General features: G+C 36.8%; 1 protein-coding gene across 9 annotated transcripts in view; it reads right to left on the bottom strand.

The window, feature by feature from the left end:
- The window catches only part of MACROD2 (mono-ADP ribosylhydrolase 2), a 2,051,375-nt gene that overhangs the window by 331,030 nt on the left and 1,700,488 nt on the right, over positions 1-19,857 (bottom strand). The gene's annotated exons all lie outside the window — the stretch shown is intronic.

Below are 19,857 nucleotides of genomic sequence, written 5' to 3'. Positions count from 1 at the left end.
TTTCATCTGAAGCTTTGGAAGCCAGATGGAGTAACATAACATCTTCAAAATATATACCTACTTTAGGGATATTGCAGGTTCAGTTCTAGACCACCACAACAAAGCAAGTATCACAATACAGTGAGTCACACAAAGTTTTTGGTTTCCCAGCACATGTAAAAGTTATGTTTACACTATACTCCAGTCTATTAAGTGTGCAATAGCATTATATATAAGAAAGAAATGTATATATATTAAAATATTTTGTTAAAAAATGATAGCCATCGTCTGAGACTTCAGAGTCATAAGAGTAGCATCAAAGATCACTGGTCACAGATCACCATAACACAATAATAAAAGTTTGAAATATTACTAGAATTACCAAAATATGACAGAGAGACAAGGTGTTAGAAAATGCTGTTGGAAAATGGCTCTGATAGATTTTCTCAATCCAGGGTTACCACAAACCTTCAATTTATAAACAACAACAACAACAACAACAACAACAACAACAACACAGTATCAGCTAAGTGCAATAAAGTGAAGCACAAAAATAAACTAGTTATGTTGTACTTAAAGGAAAAAAAAAAAGAAAACACTTCCAACTAAGAACACTCTACCTGGCAAAGCTGTCCTTAATAATTGAATAAGAGATAAGCTGAAAGCTCTTTACCACTCGATTGGCTTTATAAGAAGACTGGGCTTATAAGAAATTTAAAAGAATTCTTCAAGGTCAAATGAAAGGATGCTAATCAACAATAACTAATCATATGAATGTATAAAAACCACTGGTAAATGTAAATATATAAATTTAGAAAATTTTCATGTGTAATAGTGGTAGGTATATGACATAAATTTTGGATGAAGATCAAAAGTCTTAAATGTTAAAAAATAACTATAACTATAATAATTTGTTAATGTAAACACAAATTAAAAATGTAAATTGTGACATCAAAACATATAATGTATGGAAGTGTACAAATGCAGAGCTTTTGTCTACATTAAAAGTTGTCATTATCAGTTTAAAATGTCGTTAGAAATACAAAATGTGTTTGGTAAGCTTCATGGTAACCACAAAGCAAAAGCCTATAGAAAATACACAAAAGATAAAGAAAAATAAATCTAAGCATTTGATTACATAAAATCATCCAATTACGAAGGAAGAGGATAAGAAGAAAGAGACAAAGGAATTAAAAAACAATCAGAAAGCAATTAACATAATGCCAAAGGTATTTCCATATCTATCAATAGTTACTTTATTTATTTGTTTGCTCTTTTTTTTTTTTTTTTTTTTTTTTTTTTTGTCTTTTTGCTATTTCTTTGAGCTGCTCCCGTGGCATATGGAAGTTCCCAGGCTAGGGGTCAAATTGGAGTGACAGCTGCTGGCTTACTCCACAGTCACACAATGCCGGATCCAAGCTACATCTGTGACCTACACCATTGATCATGGCACCACAGATCATGGTATCTTTGAACCCACTGAACAAGGCCATGGATTAAATGCACATCCTCATGGTCAGTGGTAAACCTGAGTCAGGTTTGTTACCACTGAGCCACAATGGGAACTTCCTATCAATAGTTTAAATGTGAGTAGACTAAATCCTCCAATCAAAGACAAAGTGGTTGAATGGATCAAAAAAAGTAAGAACAATGTATATGCTGCCAACAAAAACTCACTTCAGCTCTAAAAACAGACATAGAAAGTAAAGGGATAGAAAAAGTCCATGCAAGTGAAACATAAGTGAAACTGGAGTAGCTATACTTATGTGGGACACAATAGATTTTTAAGACAAATGCTGTAATAAGAGGTAATGAAGGTTGTTATATAATTACAATAAGATGATACAACATTTATAAATATTTATGCACCTACTATAGGAGCATCTAAATATATAAAGTAAATATTAATAGATCTGAGTAGAGAAATAGCCAGCAATACAGTATGAGTAGGTAAATTCAATATCCAAATTTTAGGAATGGATAGATCATTAACATATAAAATTAAGAAAGAAACACTGTATTTAAACTGCGGGGAGCCAAGGAGATGCAGGGACTTGAGGAAGGGACCTTGCCTGATGGCAGAAAAACCTGAAGGCAGGTTCCTAACCAAGGAAGGGAGCTCACCTGATTGGTGTAAGCCAAAGGTGGGCTTCCGGTCAGGATGGAAGCCTGTCTGTACGGTGAAAAACCAAGGGGAGGCTGAGGCCTGCCTGTACAGTGCAATCTGAGGGAAAGCCTTGGGTTACACGGCTCTCGTGTTAATGTTGATGGGGAAAAATTGGGGCTTTCCTGGGAAAACAATTTCTATGTTTGCGCTGGAGAACATGGATTGTTTCTCAGGTGACCTAGTCTTTCCTATTGTTTTATTTGTTATTCAGTTTTCCTCAGTCTTTCCTGATTATTTATTATTCTTATTTCCCATTCTTATTTTCTTGTGGTGATTTGTGATTTAACAAAGTTACAACAACAATATAATAAGAATTTCATTTTTAAGGACTTTCCCCTATTTAAATCCAACTTAATTAAAATATAGTGTTTATGTACTAACTAGTTATACAGTAAACTTTAGAGTTAGGATTTTAATGAAGTTTATAGAAGTTAGACACATATTATTCATGATCAAAATAAACCTAGCTGTCAGTTTTGTCCTTGATTTTAGAAGCTTTTAGTGATAGCTGGCTAAGTTAATTTGTATTTTCTCACAAAGTCTCTCTGCCAAGGATACTTTGAAGACAGACACTAGTCTGAAGGCAAGAATTGTTATGTGGCCTCTTCAGTTTATAAAAATTGGCTGGCCATGAGATGGTTTGTGCTGGGTCTCCTCTTTCCCACATGATATGTTGTGCCTGTTGGTCCTTGAATTGTACTCACTAAATTTAGTTAAGTTGAAGATTTTAGAACATGACATATTGCTGCTGTACCATGTGATCAAAAAACAAAATGCAAAAATTAACCAATGTACTTTTAACACTATGATGTAATCTGTAGTTAGAAACTGTCTATATAGCAATCACTTATGACAATAAAATTTGAGCAGTCCAGTGCCCTGAAAGAAGGGACAAAGAGGCTGTCTCCGTGTACATATGCCAACGCCATCCATCTCCTTTGAGGAGTGCACTCCCTGGCTGCTGGAGCTGGCCTCTGGCACTAAACTACATGTTAAACCAGATGGACCTAACAGACATATATAGAACATGCCATCCAGCAGCAGTACAAATTTTTCTCAAGTGTATATGGAACTTTTTCTAGAATACAGCATATGTTAAGTCACAAACAAGTCTTTTCAAATACCTTTTCTGACCACAATGGTATGAAACCAGAAAACAATTTCAAGAAGTACACTAGAATATTCATAATCATGCAGAAATTAAAGAACATTCTCCTCAAAAACCAATTGGTCCAAGGAGAAATCAAAAAGGAAAGAGACCAATGAAAATGGAAATGCAAGATACCAAAATTTGTGTGATGCGGTAAAAGCAGTTCTGAGAGAGAATTTCAGAGTGATGAACACCTATATTAAGAAATAAGAAAGATCTTATATAAATAACATAACCTTATACTGCAAGGAACCAGAAAAGAACAAATAAAACCCAAATTCAGGAGAAGGAAAGAAAAAAATATTGATCAGAGCAGAAATAAATTAAATAGAGACTTGAAAGACAATAGAAAACATCAATGACACTAAGAACTGGTTATTTTTTAAGAAGACAAAACAAACATTCAGTTACATTTAGCAAGAAAAAAAGAAAAGTACTCATATAAAATTTTAACTGAAAAAGGAAATATTACAACTGATGCCATATACACACAAAAGATAAGATACTGCTGTGAAAAATATACATAAAAAAGTAGATAACCTAGAAAAAAATGGATCAATTCCTTAAAACTTAAAACCACCATGACTGAATCATGAAAAAAGAGAAAATCCAAACTGACAAATTACTGATAAGGAGACTGATTCAGTAATTAAAAACCTCCCAACAAAAGAATTTCAGGCCAAGATGGCTTCACTGGTGACTTCTACCAAACATTTAAAGAAAAAATAATACCAATTCTTAACAAATTACTCCAACAAAGAGGAATGAACTCTTCCAGACTCATTTTATAAGGCCAGCATTACACTGATACCAAAACTAGACAAGATCATTATAAGAAAAGAAAGTTTCAGGCCAATATCCCTAATGAACATAGATGCAAATATCTTCAACAAAATATTAGCAAATTTGATCAACAATAGAGTAATGGAATCATACCCCTTGTTCAAGTGAGATATGTGCTGGGGATGTAAATATGGCTCAACATCCACAAATCAATGTCATAACTATAAGAAGTTTTCTCTCTAAAATTGGGATTGAGGCAAGGATAACAACATTCAAGATTCTTTTTTAGCATAGTCTTATCCAAAGAAATTAAGCAAGAAAGAGATATAAAATGCATCCAAATTAGAAAGGAAGAAAATTGTCACTTTTTGCAGATGACCTGATATAATATATAGAAAACCTTAAAAACACCAACAAATATTTTGAGATATAATAAAAAAAGTTAAGTTTTAGGATATAAAAATCAATATAAAAATCTGTTGCATTTCTTATAAAAACAATACATCAGAAATAAATATTATGAAAACAATATTTTCAAATATTAAGAAAAAATAGCCTCAAAAAGAAAAAAAAATATAGAAATAAATTTAACCAAGATGACATGCAGGATCTATACACTGAAAACTTTAAGACACTGATGAAAAATTGAGAGAGACACAAGTGAAAAGATTCTGTGTTCATAGATTCAATTAATTAATATCATTAAAATATCAATACTATCCAAAGAAATCTACTTTTAATGAAACTTCTATCAAAATTCCAATGGTATTTTTCACAGAAATAGGAAAAATGCCCCTAATGTTTGTATGGTGCCACAAAAGACTCTAAATAGCCAAAGCAATCTTAAGAAAAAAGACCAAAGCTAACGGCAACTTACTTGCTAATTTCAAACTACATCACAAAGCTATAATAATCCAAACAACACAGTATTGTCTTAAAAGCAGACACAGAATATCTGTGGTAATCAATGTAACAGATTGAAGACCAAGAAAAAAAAAATGCATTTATGACAAAGGAGCAAAGAATATATAATGCGGAAAGGGTAGTATATTCAGCAAATGGTTTTGGGAAAAATGAATAGTAATATGCCAAAGAATGAAACTGAACCACTAACGTACACCATACACAAAAATCAACTCAAAATGGACTAAAGAATTGAATATAAACCTGAAGCTATAAAACTCCTAGAAATCAACATAGGAAGTAAGTTCCTCAGCATGCATCTTGGCAATGCTTTTTTATTTATGTTTTCAAATTTGACACCAGAGGAAAAGGTGACAGAATTAAAAATAAACAAGGACTACATCAAACTAAAAAGTATTTGCAGAGCAAAGGAAATCTTCAATAAAATTAAAAGGCAACTTATAGGATGGGATAAAATTTTTGCAAACCATTTACCTGCTAAGGGGTAAATATTCAAAATACATAATAAACTCATATAATTCAATAACAACAACTAAAGCAAACCAAAAAAAAAAAAAGACATTAAAAACTTTTTCTCCAAGAAGATGTACAAATGGTCAACAGGTATGTGAAAAGCTGCTCAACATCACTAATCATTGGGGAAATGCAAATCAAAACTACAGTGAGATATCACCTCATACCTGTTGGAATAGTTACCATCAAAGAGATATGAGATGAGATGTGCTGGAGACGATGAGGATCAAAGGGAATCCTTGTGCACTATCTATGGGAATGTAAATCGGTGCAGCCACTTGGAAAAACAGCACAGAGATTCCTCAGAAACTTAAAAGCAGAACTACTGCATGATCCAGAAATCCCATTTCTGGGTATATATTGAAAGGACATGAAAACATGATCTCCAAGAAATATTTGCACTCCCATGTTTACTGCAGCATAATTCACAGTAGCAAAGTTATGGAAATGACTTAAGTGTCCCTTAATGGAAGAATGGATAAAGATGTATTATATAACAGGGTATTATTTTGTCATGAGGAAAAGGGAAATCAAGCCACTTGTGACCACATGTGGAACTTGAAGGCATTAGCCTGAGTGAAATAAGTCAAAGACAAATGTTGTGTATCAGTTACTGTGGAATCTACAACAGCTGAACCTGTAAAAACAGAGTAGAAATCAGCTTATCAGTCATTACGGGGTAGTGATGGGGATCAAAGAATACAAACTTCCAGTTATAAGATGGATAAGTTCTGTGCTCTAATATATAACACCTATATTATATATAATATAGGTATTATATACTTGAAAACTGCTAAGAGAGTAGATCTTTTTGTCTTTTTAGGGCCGCACCCGTGGCATATGGAGGTTCCCAGGCTAGGAGTCTCATCGGAGCTATAGCTGCTGGCCTATGCCACAGCCACGCCAGATCCAAAGAGCGTCTTCAACCTACACCACAGTTCAGGGCAACGCTGGATCCTCAACCCACTGAGCGAGGCCAGGGATCTAACCCACCACCTCATAGTTCCTAGTCGGGTTTGCTTCCGCTACGCCATGTTGGGAACTCCAAGAGAGCAGATCTTAAAAGTTTTCATCACCAAAAAGAAATGGCAATTATGTGACGAGACAAAGGTGTTAGAAAATGTTAGGGTGGTAATCATTTCTCAGTATAGAAGTGTATCAAATCAACAGTTTGTACACTTTCAACTTATACAACGTTATATGCCAACTATACCTCAATAATCCTTGAGAAAATTTCTCAGAATAAAATATAAAGAAAATTCACAGTGGAGAGGGATGTGAGAGAGGACAAGAAGGTAGATGAGGATGAAACTAGGTAGGACCTTAAAAGCCAACATGAAAAACTGAGGTCTTGACTGCTGAATCATCGATACAGGGGATGTTTTTGCATTAGGTAACCTTTTTTCCTATGCTGCACTATAATAGATTTAACATTCATGTTCATTTCGATCACATCCCGAAAATTTATCATCTCTCTGCTGGATTTTTAACTTCTAAAAAATCCATAGCCCAATGGCAGACAAGGGACAGCATTTGAGATCAGGGAACAGTGGAGGTCATAGGCGTACAGCTGATATCTGCTGAGACCCTTGTGGGTTCTGCCAATTTGTCTCACTGAGATGCTAACGTGAGAAAAAAGGCAGATCTGCCTAGTCACAGAGGGCCCTGTTTCTCAGCAGGTGCAGCATTTCAACAACTTTGCAAAGGTCCCCCTCCACTCTCCATTGAAGTGGGTGGTGGTAACGGGGTAAATATCCAATCCTAAAGTTAATAGTCTTATTGGAAAATACATTTTTGGGGAAACAGAGTAAAGATTTCAAACAAATACAATTGATCTGGCAAGGCCCTTAATAAGGCACACAAGAGCAGTCTTTTCCTGCAAATTTCTCATCATCACACACTTGAACTATCCCAGGGAGTTGGCATTTATGTAAACCAGAAGCAGCCCACACTTCTGCCAATCGTATCTGTGTTTGCACTGGGATGAATGCATGATGATTAATATCCTGTTTTATTTACCTACTGACTTTTAAAAGAGAGATCTAAAGTTACTGCCTAAACAGGAGCTAAAAGAAATTCAATCTGAAGAATTGTTCTAGTTAAGATCAATAAACCAGTTGTTAGGTGTCCCTCTCTCTCTCCTTTTTTTTTTTTTTTTGCTATTTCCTATGGCAACAGATTTTAGTAAAAAGAGAAGATAGAGCCAATCACATCTGATTATCAGGGATGGTGAGTTTCTTCTTACACTGATTCCCTATATTGTGGGCTGTTCCCTCTCTAGACTAAATTACTATCTATCCGGTGAAAAATGAAATGAAAACTGAAGAGAGGATTACTCAGATAATTTAGGTCAAAATAAGTTCTCCAGAAACATCCAGATTGAGGCAAACATGTTTTCTATGGTTCATATCATCCTGATAATTGCCTTAATTCTCCATTTCGTTTTGCTTCTGTAGACAGCTTAATGGCAGTTAAGATTTTTTGGATCTTGCAGCATAAGAATAAATACTCAATTAAGGCTTTTTCAGATGAGTCAGAGATAGAAAATCACTGTAGCTCGAAGTGATGTGTGTTCTCCACTCCCAGCCATTTGCTGGCCTGTAAGTTTTCAGACATAGTTTGAAACAGAGAGGATATTTATACTGACAAATTAAAAAATAGTAAGTCAGTAATTCATGAAAAAAAATTCATTCCTTACCAAAGTGTCAAATTAAAATCTAGTTGCTGTCTGCAGTCTGTGGCCCCAGCCACTATTACCAGAATCCCTTGCAAAGTGTAGAAGTAAATGATGGTATTTGTCAGGCCATGCAGGAAGCATGGAGGCTCAAGGAAAATCAGTCGCTCACTCAATAAATTAACTCGTTCATTCCTTCAACAAGTATTTGCTGAGCCATATGGGCCAGAGGCTAGTCTAGAAACTTAGGATATATCAGTGAACAAAAAGGCAAAGACTCCTGACCTCATGGAGTTTAAGATCCTGGTGAGGAGGTGGGAAGCTAACTAAACAATAAACAGGTAACTTACACAGTAGGTGTGAAAAGTATTGTGGGAAATGGAGAAGTAGAACTGGCTGAGGGGATTAGGGAGTTACTGGAGGGGGGGATGTTGGGTTCTTAAATCTGGTGCTCAGGGGAAGGCTCTGTTCAAAATGTGATATATGAACAAAGATTTGAAGGTGGTGAGAGGGTTACTACATACATATCTGGGAATGGAGGGTTTCATCCTGTGAAAACACCCAGAACCAGGACCCCAAAGTAGAAGTGTGGGGAATAGCAAGAAGGCTAGAATCTGAGGCACGAAGTCAACAAGCAGTAGGAGGGCTTGAGCTGAGGGTCATGCAGGCCATTATAAGGATTCAGGCTGTTGTTCTGAGTGAGCTGGGCACCACCAGAGAGCTCAGAGCAGAGGTGTGTTGTGGTCATGTGGGGAAAGGAGACAGCGGGGAAAGAGAGGTGGCAAAGTAGTGGTGATGGTAGCTGAGGGCAGCCTGACAGCAGTGGGTGGAGGCAGCACAGAGTGATCAAATCGTAAATGTATTTTGAAAGTTCAGCCAACAGGATTCTCTGCTTGACTGACTGTTCAATATGAAAGAGAAGAATCAAGAATATTCCAAGACTATAATTTGAACACATAGAAGAAAAGCATTAGCATCAGTTGAATTTATTTTTTAAGGCTCTAAGGAAGAGTGAACTCTTGTAGAGGTGAGGAGATGGGTTGAGTTTTGAATGTGTTAAGCTTGAGATGCCTCTAAACACCCACATAAAAAGACAGGGTAGCAGTTGACTATGTATCAGAAACACAGGGGAGGTCTGGACCAGAAGTCTAAGTTTAGGGCTGTAATGGTCTCCCACCTCTTCCTAGGGCTTGCTGTTTTTCTCAGGATGACTGTGCTTCTTCCTCAGCTTCCTAGGGTTTGCTTTGGACATGTTCATGGGTCTAACATCCCCACCCCTAGAGTCCATCAAACCATTTGTCTTTTATCTCTGCTCTGTGGGGAATTAACTAATTTTGCCATCGATATTGACAACGCTAATTCTAACAGCAGTTACAGACAGTGCTTTTGTTTTTGTCATCATCATTTCTTCTCCATCAGAGTCCAAAGTTAAACAACACTCCCCAGCCTTCACTACTATTACCAGGAATCATGTGACCAAGTTCTGGCCAATGGAACACAGACAAAGAGCATGGATTGCATTTCCAAACCTTCAAGTTACTCTCCCACATGTTCTTCCACATCTTTCTTTCCCTGTCTGACAGCTTGTCATAAAGGATCCATTGGACAGTTCAAAGACCCTGGGGGAGGGCAGAGCACTAGCTTGGAAACAACTTGGGACCTTGAATGATTGAATGAAGCACAGCCAACTCACTAAGCTACATTAGACTATAACTTGAAGGGGAAATAAAACTTGTTATGATAAGCGAATGAAATTATGAGGTTGTTTACAGCAGTGTGCATATCTTGACTAATAGACATTGAATGTTTAGTATGTGCCAGGCAGTATTCTATGCTTTTGAAATATAATATCATTATTATGCCAACTTTATATCTGTCCTTGAAGACAAAGGTTCTTGAAGGCAGAGGGAAGGATAATTTATTTCCAAGTTTTTCTTCAGCTTCTGCAAGTTTCTGCCTTTGCTTTATGCCATTTTTATTCTTCTACTCTCTCTATCATGTAATTTATTTTCTCCTGTTTTTCATTCTATATTTGTTGCTCAAGGACAAGGTGGTTAGCCCACTACTGTTATCAAATGTCAACTGGAACCTCATAATTACTTAACAGACTTCTGATATTTTGTTTTACAAAAGAGTCTGTGCTAACATTTTAATGTTAACTTCACTCCTCCTCAGCAATTTCCAATCAGTTCTCATACTCAGTACTGGATGAAAATGTCCTTAATAACTTGTCAGTAAATAACGTGTAGGCCCAATTTACGTAATATTTCTGAGTTTTTGCTCTAAAACTTCTTGTCTCTTGGCTTCTGTATGACTACTAATATTCTTATGACTCATTTTTTTAATTTTTATTTTTTTTGCATCTCTGTGTCTCCTTACCCTCTAAGAGTCATCTGATACTGGTTCTTTTCTCACTGCATAATGTTCTTTCTGGCTAGAGACTGAACTTATTAAGGGATGACTTCTAAGTCCAGATTTGAACCTTTCTCTTTCTCTCTCAATCTATTTCTCAGTCTCTCCCTAGTTCCAAATTAGTATTTCTGGTTGTAACAGGGCATCTTCACTTCAACTTCATGTTTGTTTTAAAAGCACTTTTGACTCAAAATTATTAAAATTTAATTCATTATCTTGCCTCTAACCAACACAGCCAAACCTACTCCTCCTGTGAGAGTAATTATACGTTAAGAATCCGATAAATACTGGTGGTAGATGGAGACCATTCAACCAATTTCTCACCCTCAGGCTTGGTTGTCAGAAAGCCAAATTCATCCTAAATATCTTATGAATCCATTCTTCTCCAACTACACAGCTAGTACCATAACTCAAAACTCTTATCATTTGGCCTAGATTTGTATTAATCTTTCAACCAGTGTCTCTGCCAAAAATTTCACTTATGTGCAAAGTACCCTTCATCCAAATGCCAAAATGATTACAAAAAGCAACACATAAACAACTTTGCCTGAGCCTTCCTCAGCTCAAGGCTCTTCATCTAACACTGGGGTCTGCTCCTCAACAAAGCATATAGTCTAAACTTACGCTCTGTGGCCTGACATCCTCTGCTCTACCCAAAGATTCACTACCCACAACACATCCATTAGGTGCCTCTACAGAGTCTGCCGCAGCTTTCAAGATTTTGTAGACTCTCCCAAGTACACCTTACTCATCCTTCTGAACATCTTTATTTCTCTTTCCCACACTCAAATTATCATTTGTTTACAAACAAGCCGTATAAGACAAAACTTCGAGTCACTTTGTGCCTTCTGTTTTCCTATGACTGTTATTTCCCATAACCTTAGGGATATTACCTTGACTCCTGTCTATTTTGCTACACTATCTCTTTAAAAAGTTTATCAATGAGCCTTCAATTCCCTGATTCCCATTTTCTAGATCTATACCTATCATTAAATACTGTGGAACCTGTCCTCTTAATTTTTTCTTCCCTCAGCTTCAGTGGCACTGCCCCAACTGGCTCTCTTCTCTCTGATCCTCTGCATTGCCTAGTCTCTACTGATCAACTTTTATGTATCTGTCCGTCCATCTGTCTGTCCATCCATCGAGTTATTTACTCTACTGGCTACTTTCCCCATCCATCACATGCATCTATTCTAGGAGATTCAAGTTGTGAGTCACTTTACTCTCCCCCTAACTTCTCCTTCATGCAAAGGTTGTCATTTAAGGTATTGGGGTACAATGGTTATCACTGCTGCATTATTTCCAATTAAGTTATCAGCGTTTGTGAATAACATATTTTTTTAATAAATTTGAGTAGATTTACAATTATTTTACTCATAATGCTGCTGTTAACATCGATGCTGCTGTTCTTAACTTTTTTGAGAGACATGGCATGATAGCTATTGAATGGAAGTGAAGAGTATCATTCACATCAGAATCCTACACTGATCGCTCCATGGCAGTGGGACCTTTGGTGGTGCTCACATTATCTCATCATGCAGCAGGGTGCCTGGCATGCAGGACATGCATCAGTGTTTCAATATATTCTTCTTGTTGACAGAATGGATTTAATACAAGATACAGTTGGGAAACACTGCCTTAACAAAGTCATCTGCTTTTCGGTTTTTAATTCTCCATGAAGAAATGACTCACTTCCTGATTTCCTGACCTCTGTCTTGAATTTCTCTTCACATATGCTAACTATTGATTAGAACTTTCTATGTGGATGCCCTGTAATCACTGCAAGTCGAACATATCTAAAAGCAAACCCTTATCGTTCAGAATTAATTCAACCTTTTTTCATTTTCCCAATTAACAAGTATTGAAGGCTTGGATCAATCTTAGTTTCTTCTTTCCATTTCATCCACTGTATATTCAGAAATCAAAGCCAATCAGTACTTTCTTCATTGAAGTTATAAGCATTTCTCCTATTGCTTCCGCCAGGGGCCTAATGCATTCAAGGTTTGATTATTAAAAGTCTGGTCACTCATTTTTAAAAATTCATCCTGCATGTTAGAGATAAACAAGTTTTCTTAAAAATACCAGCTTTGATTCAAAAATCTATGTGACTCCCATTACCTACATAACACATTTTGAAGCTCCACAAACTAACTTTTGTTCAACTTTAGAATTGTATCTGTTTCCCCACCTCATTTATCTGCTCTAGCTAAGCTATAAGTCAATTGATTCCACTCTTGGTTCTTATAAGTGACAAGGGCAGCCCTATCCCCAAGATACTACTTACAGTCTTTACTTGACCAGGACTTTCCTGCTGTGCACAATCAGAATTTCAGCCACCCTTAAGGCCCAACTCAAATTCTTCCAACTTCAAGTAGCCTTACCTGATCACCTCAGTGCCACAAAACAGCAAATCTCTCTGTATTGGTGACCGGCAAGCCCATCCCTCCTACTACTCCTCACAGTTAATCTGGCCACACACATGGCACGTGCTCGACAGTCCTTTGATTCTTGTAGGACCATGGAGGTGGGCCTCTCCAAAGTGACTCAAAGTGTATGACTTATAGAAAGTAAAAAGCCAGCAAGTATGAGCATCTGCAACGTGCAATGCCATCTGTGTTAGTCATTACAAGAGTTATACACATAAGTATGGTAATTCTCATGGGAAGAGACAGGCACTGAGGCTCAGGTAACTTTCAGCTAGTAAATGGCTGTCCGGACCTGGTACCCTAGAGCCCAGGCCCCTTTCTCTCTCCCATGGCATCCTAACTCTTATATATACCAACACCCTTCAGGAGTTTTGCATAGTTAAGAGCAGATGGTAGGTGTCAGGTAAAGACATATTAAATAAATGTGGGGGTTCGGGGCACTCCTTTGTGGACATGGGTGAACATATGGTCTGCACTGATTTGTCCTCTAACTATGGTGTTAAGGTATGAGTGATTTCCTCACTTCATACAAAATAGCAGAGACAGGGCCTGGGTGGTCAGTGTGTTCCTGATTAATTCTGTGACTCTCTTCAGTGACAAAACAAGTGTATCACCCAAGACAGAAAATGGAAACTTATACTGAAAATTTTCACCAATTCTTTCCATTAGAAAAATAAAAAGTGAAAACATAGCCAGTGGCATAGCCTGGTATAGAATGTCACTGTCCCAAGTTAAAAGCAGTCAATTCCATTTCCTGAGCTGACTATCAAAAATTAAAACTGCTCCAGGAGTTCCCATTGTGGCTCAGCAGAAATGAATCTGACTAGCATACCTGGGGATGCAGGTTCAATCCCTGGCCTCACTCAGTGGGTTAAGGATCCAGCGCTGCTGTGAGCTGTGATGTATGTTGCAGACGCTGCTCAGATCTGATGCTGCTGTGGTTGTGGCACAGGCTGGTGGCTACAGCTTTGATTTGACCTCTAGCCTGGGAACCTCCGTATGCCACAGGTGCAGCCCTAAAAATACAATAATAAATAAATAGATAGAGAGATAAATAAATAAATAAAACTGCCTCAGATGAAATAGAGCATGTTAACAATGCCCTTCTGATTTTTCATGTGAAGTGTTGAAATCTGGCACAGAACTTCTCAAAGAACTGACTCCTGCATTTCTTGAAGAAAATTGCCAAAACAGTGGCTTCTGTTAAACTAAATCAAAGAGATTTTAGTCTTTATTAAAAGCAATTTATCTTTATTAAAACAATTTTCCCATATTCATTATGAGCCAGTCAAACAAATATATTAGCAATTAGTGGTGACATCATGGGCTTTTGTGCACAAATATTTTAATTAAAAATGCAAATTGCCCAGTTAAAACTCTCTCATTTTTATTGTTGCTGTAATTCAAGATAGTAATTGGTGTATTTTCCTAGAATTGAGTTATTTTCCTATCATAATCGAGAACATCATACAAAATGAGTAGAACTGAATATATTTATTTGAATCATGGGAAAGGGTGGGTGTATATTAAAGAAAGCACTTGCAAAAGTATGTCAGTACAATTTGCTAATTAAAGGGAATTTTTATAGACACACACATATCTCAGGAATAATATAAAAGGAACAGGAAGTATCCAAAAGGAATCTTCCTGAAGACAATTCCTATTTTCTGAAGGCATTCCATTACTCACTCTACTTTCAGGGAACAAAATATCATGCTATGTAAGAATCAGAAAAATACCTCGCTCAGAATCTGCTATCCTTCCTAATGCCTCACCTATTTCCCAGCAAATTCATTCTAATGACATGAAATCTTACCAACTAGGTGACCCAGGATGTGTTATTTAACACCTCCTTGTCTTTGGCTCGTTGACTGTCATCAGTTATAGTGACTCGTTTGGATAGTGGAGGACTGTCTGAAGCTTGGAGTGTGACTTCAAGCCCTGCAGAGCCCTAGCTGGCTGAGTCCACATGAACCCTGGACCTTCCATCTCACACTTTTGTCTTGGATCATTCCTCTAATGCACCCCCTGCCAGCCTCATCCAGTATGCCAACCTCCCTCAGGGCTTGGCACATTTGTAAAAAGTGCTGACACTACTATCCTACTTTCTCCAGTGTCAAACTCCTTTTCATTTTTTTCAACACAGCCTGAAAAATTTGCCTTGACATTCCTACTCCTCTCTATTCCACTCACATCAGATATAAGATCTCTTATGTGTCCTGCAATGCTGTGTCTCCATCTCTAACATGTATTTCCTAGCACATCTCTTGGTACTTGCATTTTCCTGACTATACAGTGCTCCTTGAAAGCTCTGTCCTATTCATCACCTAATGGTGTCTAATGGCTGTCATATGGGGGTGTCCTTTTGATCTATGGTTGATTCCAATGTCTCAAAAGGACAGAACTTGAATCCAAGTAAGGAAAGAAAACAGAAATCCAGATAATGGCAATAAAACTACCTCACTCCTCCAACTCAAGCCCTAATTCTTATAACTATTTGTGTGTTTGTATGTATGAAGTGCATAGGATTGGGGTGTGGACTGGAACTAGCTTGCCTAAATATAATATAGAACAGTCATTGAGAGCCCACACTCTAGCTCCAGCCTATCATCCTGTTAACTCTAATAGCTGGATGACCCAGGATAAGTCATTCAACCTCTCCTTGCTTCTGCTTCATCATCTATAAAATGGAAGAATGAAAGAGTCAACTCTGCAGGATTGCTGTGGGTAAACAGATGTTGCATGTAAAGAGTTTAAGACACACTGGCACATAGTGATGACCATGCAGGTGTTAGCAGCTTGTCATTATCATCAATATCTTTGTTATTACTATTAAATTTTCCTTCCTAGAGGCTGGGAACTGGAATGTTATCTATGTATTGCTTTTAAGGAAGATGTGTCCATAGCTACAGAATGAAAAGGAGCAGAAATCAAAAAGATTCCACTTGCTTTTGAGGCTTTTACTTTTCTTATCAAGCATACCCTGGAGGTAGGGAAAGAAAGGCACAATAAACTATTCTCTTCTGAATTTTCTAGACACTAGACTTTTGCAGAAATCTTCCCCTAACAGAAGACCTCTGTCTGAAACATCTGAATAAGGACATATTTTGTCAAGTTGAGCCTATATTGTATACCAGACACTGCTCTAGATGTTGAAAATGCAATGATGAACTTGAGATGCCCTCAAGGAACTTTCTTTAATGACTAGTTTTGATTACCTTTTGCCATTTCCCTGTATTTTATACTTTGAATTATGGAATATAAAACTGTATCAATCTGCTGTTCTCAGGTTTGCCTTTTTATTTCAGTTACATATTTGCAGTTAAAGCCCTTAAAGTTGAGAGAGAAAAGGAAGAGTTCAGGGAGTTTTTTTTTGAACTAAGTAGCCACACACCCACACAGTTCAAATGCATTCATTAAAAGGATATATATGAGGACAAGTTGCTCACAGGTCCAATGTACAGGCCAGTGCCTTTGTCGAGCTGATTGCAAAGAAATCCTCAGAGCCAGACAGCTCATTAGAAACACAACTGCAGGAAGGCCTAGGCCAGTGGAAGGTTGGGGAAAGGATATCTGTTTACTGAAAGTCAATCCACCCCAAGGACCAAGTTGCCCACTGATTAAACAATTTAGTAGAAACATTTTTTGGATGTTTTGCTATTGCTTCTATTCTTGTACTAGAGATGGTTAGACGTGTATAGTAAGCAGTTTTAGGACAATTTGCCACAGTGTGAACTGCATTTAGGAGAAAATCTGTACCTTCAATATGTGAAAATCAAAGGCAAAGAGCTAGTAACAGAAGAACTCAAATCAAGACCCTAGCATCAGACCTACACATACAGAGACATTTACTACATAACAAAGGTGGCAAGGAGCAAGAAAGGACTTCTTAGTTAAGTTTCAACTGCATATTCATCTGGAAAAGATATAAAACTGTATCTCTGGCTTATATCTGACAACAATAGGTCTGTTAAAGATGTGAAAATAAAAGACAAAACAGCAAAGCTTTTAGAGAAATTATATAGCATGATATGTTTATGATCTTGGAGTAGGGAGATTTTCTTCAATAGAATGTGGAAAATATAAGCCATAAAGGAATTAATTCAAATTCATTAAAATTAATAAATTCATGTCATGAAAGAATACCACGTAAAGAGTAAAAAGACAAGCCACAGAACTGGAAGAGATATTTACAACCCACACAGCTGGTAATGGACTAGTATTCAGAATGAAGAACTGCTACAAATCAATATGAAAAACACAGTTAGCCAAGGTCCAAGAAGGGGACAAAAGACCCAAAGATATGTTTCACACAAAGGAAATCCAAATGACTAACAGAGGTGATACAGAAATATGCTCAAACTCGTTGGGAATTAGAGAATGGCAAGTCAATAATATTTTCAAGTAAAATTTTAATTAGATTTTCAAAATATGTTATTAAAATCTGCTAAGAGAAAATGTTGGTGAGAATGTGGAACTAGGTTAGAAGTGGCAGTTGGGAAACACACACACAAAAACAGTTTGGCACTGTTTTCTAAAACTTAAGATGTTTACGCCACAGAAACTCTACTCACCGATACTCACACTAGGGAAAAATTTGCATATAGACCCCAAGAGATATGTCCAAAATGAGTCACAACAGCATAAAAAGAGCCCAAAACTGGGATTATCCCAAGTACCCAGTAGTAAGATGAACATACACATTATGGCAAACTCATTCATTGAAATACTACTCAGTATTAAAGATAAATTAACTACATGTAGATTCAACAACCTGAAAGAATCTCACAAATAGAGATTTGAACAAAAGGAACAATTTGGAAAAATACATCCAATTATGATTCTATTTATAAAAGGTTCAAAAACCAAGAAAAATCTATTTTAAGGTTGTATATATAGTAAATTATTATCACAAAAGCCAGAAAGGTGGTTACCTTCGAGGTGAAAGATGACATGCCATCAGGGGCTTCTGTATTTCTGACTACTCTTGATGATGACAATAATTATAAAGTACATACTCCTTGTAACCATTCTTTAAACTGTTCAGATATATTTTTATGCACTCTTTTGATATACTGCACAAACCATGCACACACAATGAGAGGATAAATCAGATAATGGAAAATCACCCTAAAGTAAGTTAGAAAATCATTCTCATTTCATGATAAAAATGATTAATGACATTAACAGGAAAGAAAAAAATCTACAGAAACACATCAAAATGTTAATGGTAGTTTTCTTTGAAATGTAGAAATATTGATTTTTTTACTTTTTTGTATCTTATGAATTGTCTATAATGATACCTATCATTTATATTAAGCTACATTTATTTAAAAACAGGAGATATCAAGGAAGGGTCAGGAAGACACTATTGCTTAAAAGATGCTCAGAAACTGGTCTTTTTTTAAAATGATTATTTAACAGATTCTGGCAAACAAACCTCCAAACATTTGCAAGATGATTCTTATTCCCTGATGTCTGTGAATGAAGAGACAATTGCTTCTGAAGAAAAAGCTTTCCTGCATATGTACATGTGGTATAAGACTGGAGATACTGGATCACTGCAAGGCTCTCCTGAAAGCAGCAATACCAGCCAACCCCCAGAATGTGCCTTTAGAGATGCTGATGTGCTCCTGGCAAGATGATTGAAATTTCCACAGAGGAATCTACCAGCACATGTGTTGGGTACAAGGTTAATACAAAGATTGGCCACAAGTTTCCACATGGATGGATTTTGAGCTTTTCAAAACAACTGTCTGGATTTCCGGAAATGCTTTATTTATTTATTTTTTTCCTTAACATCTAACCAAAGCTTGGCTGAAAGATGCAACACTGAGAAAGGAGACACAACCTCAACATGACTAGTCCAGGCACAGGAATGACTGAGAAATGAACCAAGCTAGTTTTGATGCTTATGTTCACCCTGCTTAGGAAAGCCTCTCCATTACAGTTACATTTCAGAGAAATTAAAACAGAAGTCCTGACTTTATATAATGTCTTAGCCATCCTTTCCTAACAGGTATTAGTTAGCCCTTGCACACCTTTTTGTCCCTCTGATGGACAAAGGAGTGTAATAAATACGCAGGGGGACCTATCATGCAGGAACCCTTCTCACTGCACACGATCCAGAGAGATCCAAACCAAAGAGTCGATGAAGCCAGCCAGGTCTAGGACAGCCAATCTATGACTCAAACGCTAATCAAAGCACACAGTGCATCTCTAGTGATGTGCTGATTTTTCAATCAGCCAGTGTGTTAAATACGAAGGTGATCAACTGGTCGGTTGGTTCTGTCAATTAAAGTGCTCCATTAGGGCAGGCTGTGATTACCATTAAGGAAAGGGAGGGAAGAGGTGGGAGTCAGGACACATGTAGAATTTCAAAAATGAAATTTGGCAAAATGCAGAGACGTGCTTGTTCAACTGGCAAAGAAATCACTGCTTTAAGAATGTCCAAGCAAATCAAAACTTAGGTGTTGGTGATTATGTTTACTTTATTAACTGGGTTGTGTCATGGAAGCTTGGTTGAAGTTGATCACCTTCACTTCTGAGAATCAAAATCAGCTTTCAGGAGACTGTAGTAGAGCTGGTTGGATGGACTTCCCATAATTAGGAAAAACATATTATAGCTAATCACCAAAGAGATGACTGCAAAGATGCTTATTTTATAGATAGAAAAATCCAGAGTTCACTTATGACTATCACGGCCTATTGAGAATAAGTAAAATTCTAATATTTTGCAGCAGAACCTTTTTACAGTTGGGAAAGTGCATAAATTCTTCTCCAGGAACCTTTGCCTCAAAGTTTGTTCAAAATCCCTTATAATAGAACT

Source organism: Sus scrofa, chromosome 17 (genome assembly GCF_054392235.1).
Source record: "Sus scrofa isolate SSC_HxYL_T2T_F1_AM1 chromosome 17, Sscrofa_HxYL_maternal_Yorkshire_Landrace_v2.0, whole genome shotgun sequence".
In the NCBI taxonomy this organism is placed as follows: domain Eukaryota; kingdom Metazoa; phylum Chordata; class Mammalia; order Artiodactyla; family Suidae; genus Sus; species Sus scrofa.
The sequence above is the reverse complement of the archived record's forward strand: the minus strand, read 5'-3'. Positions and strand labels throughout refer to the sequence as shown.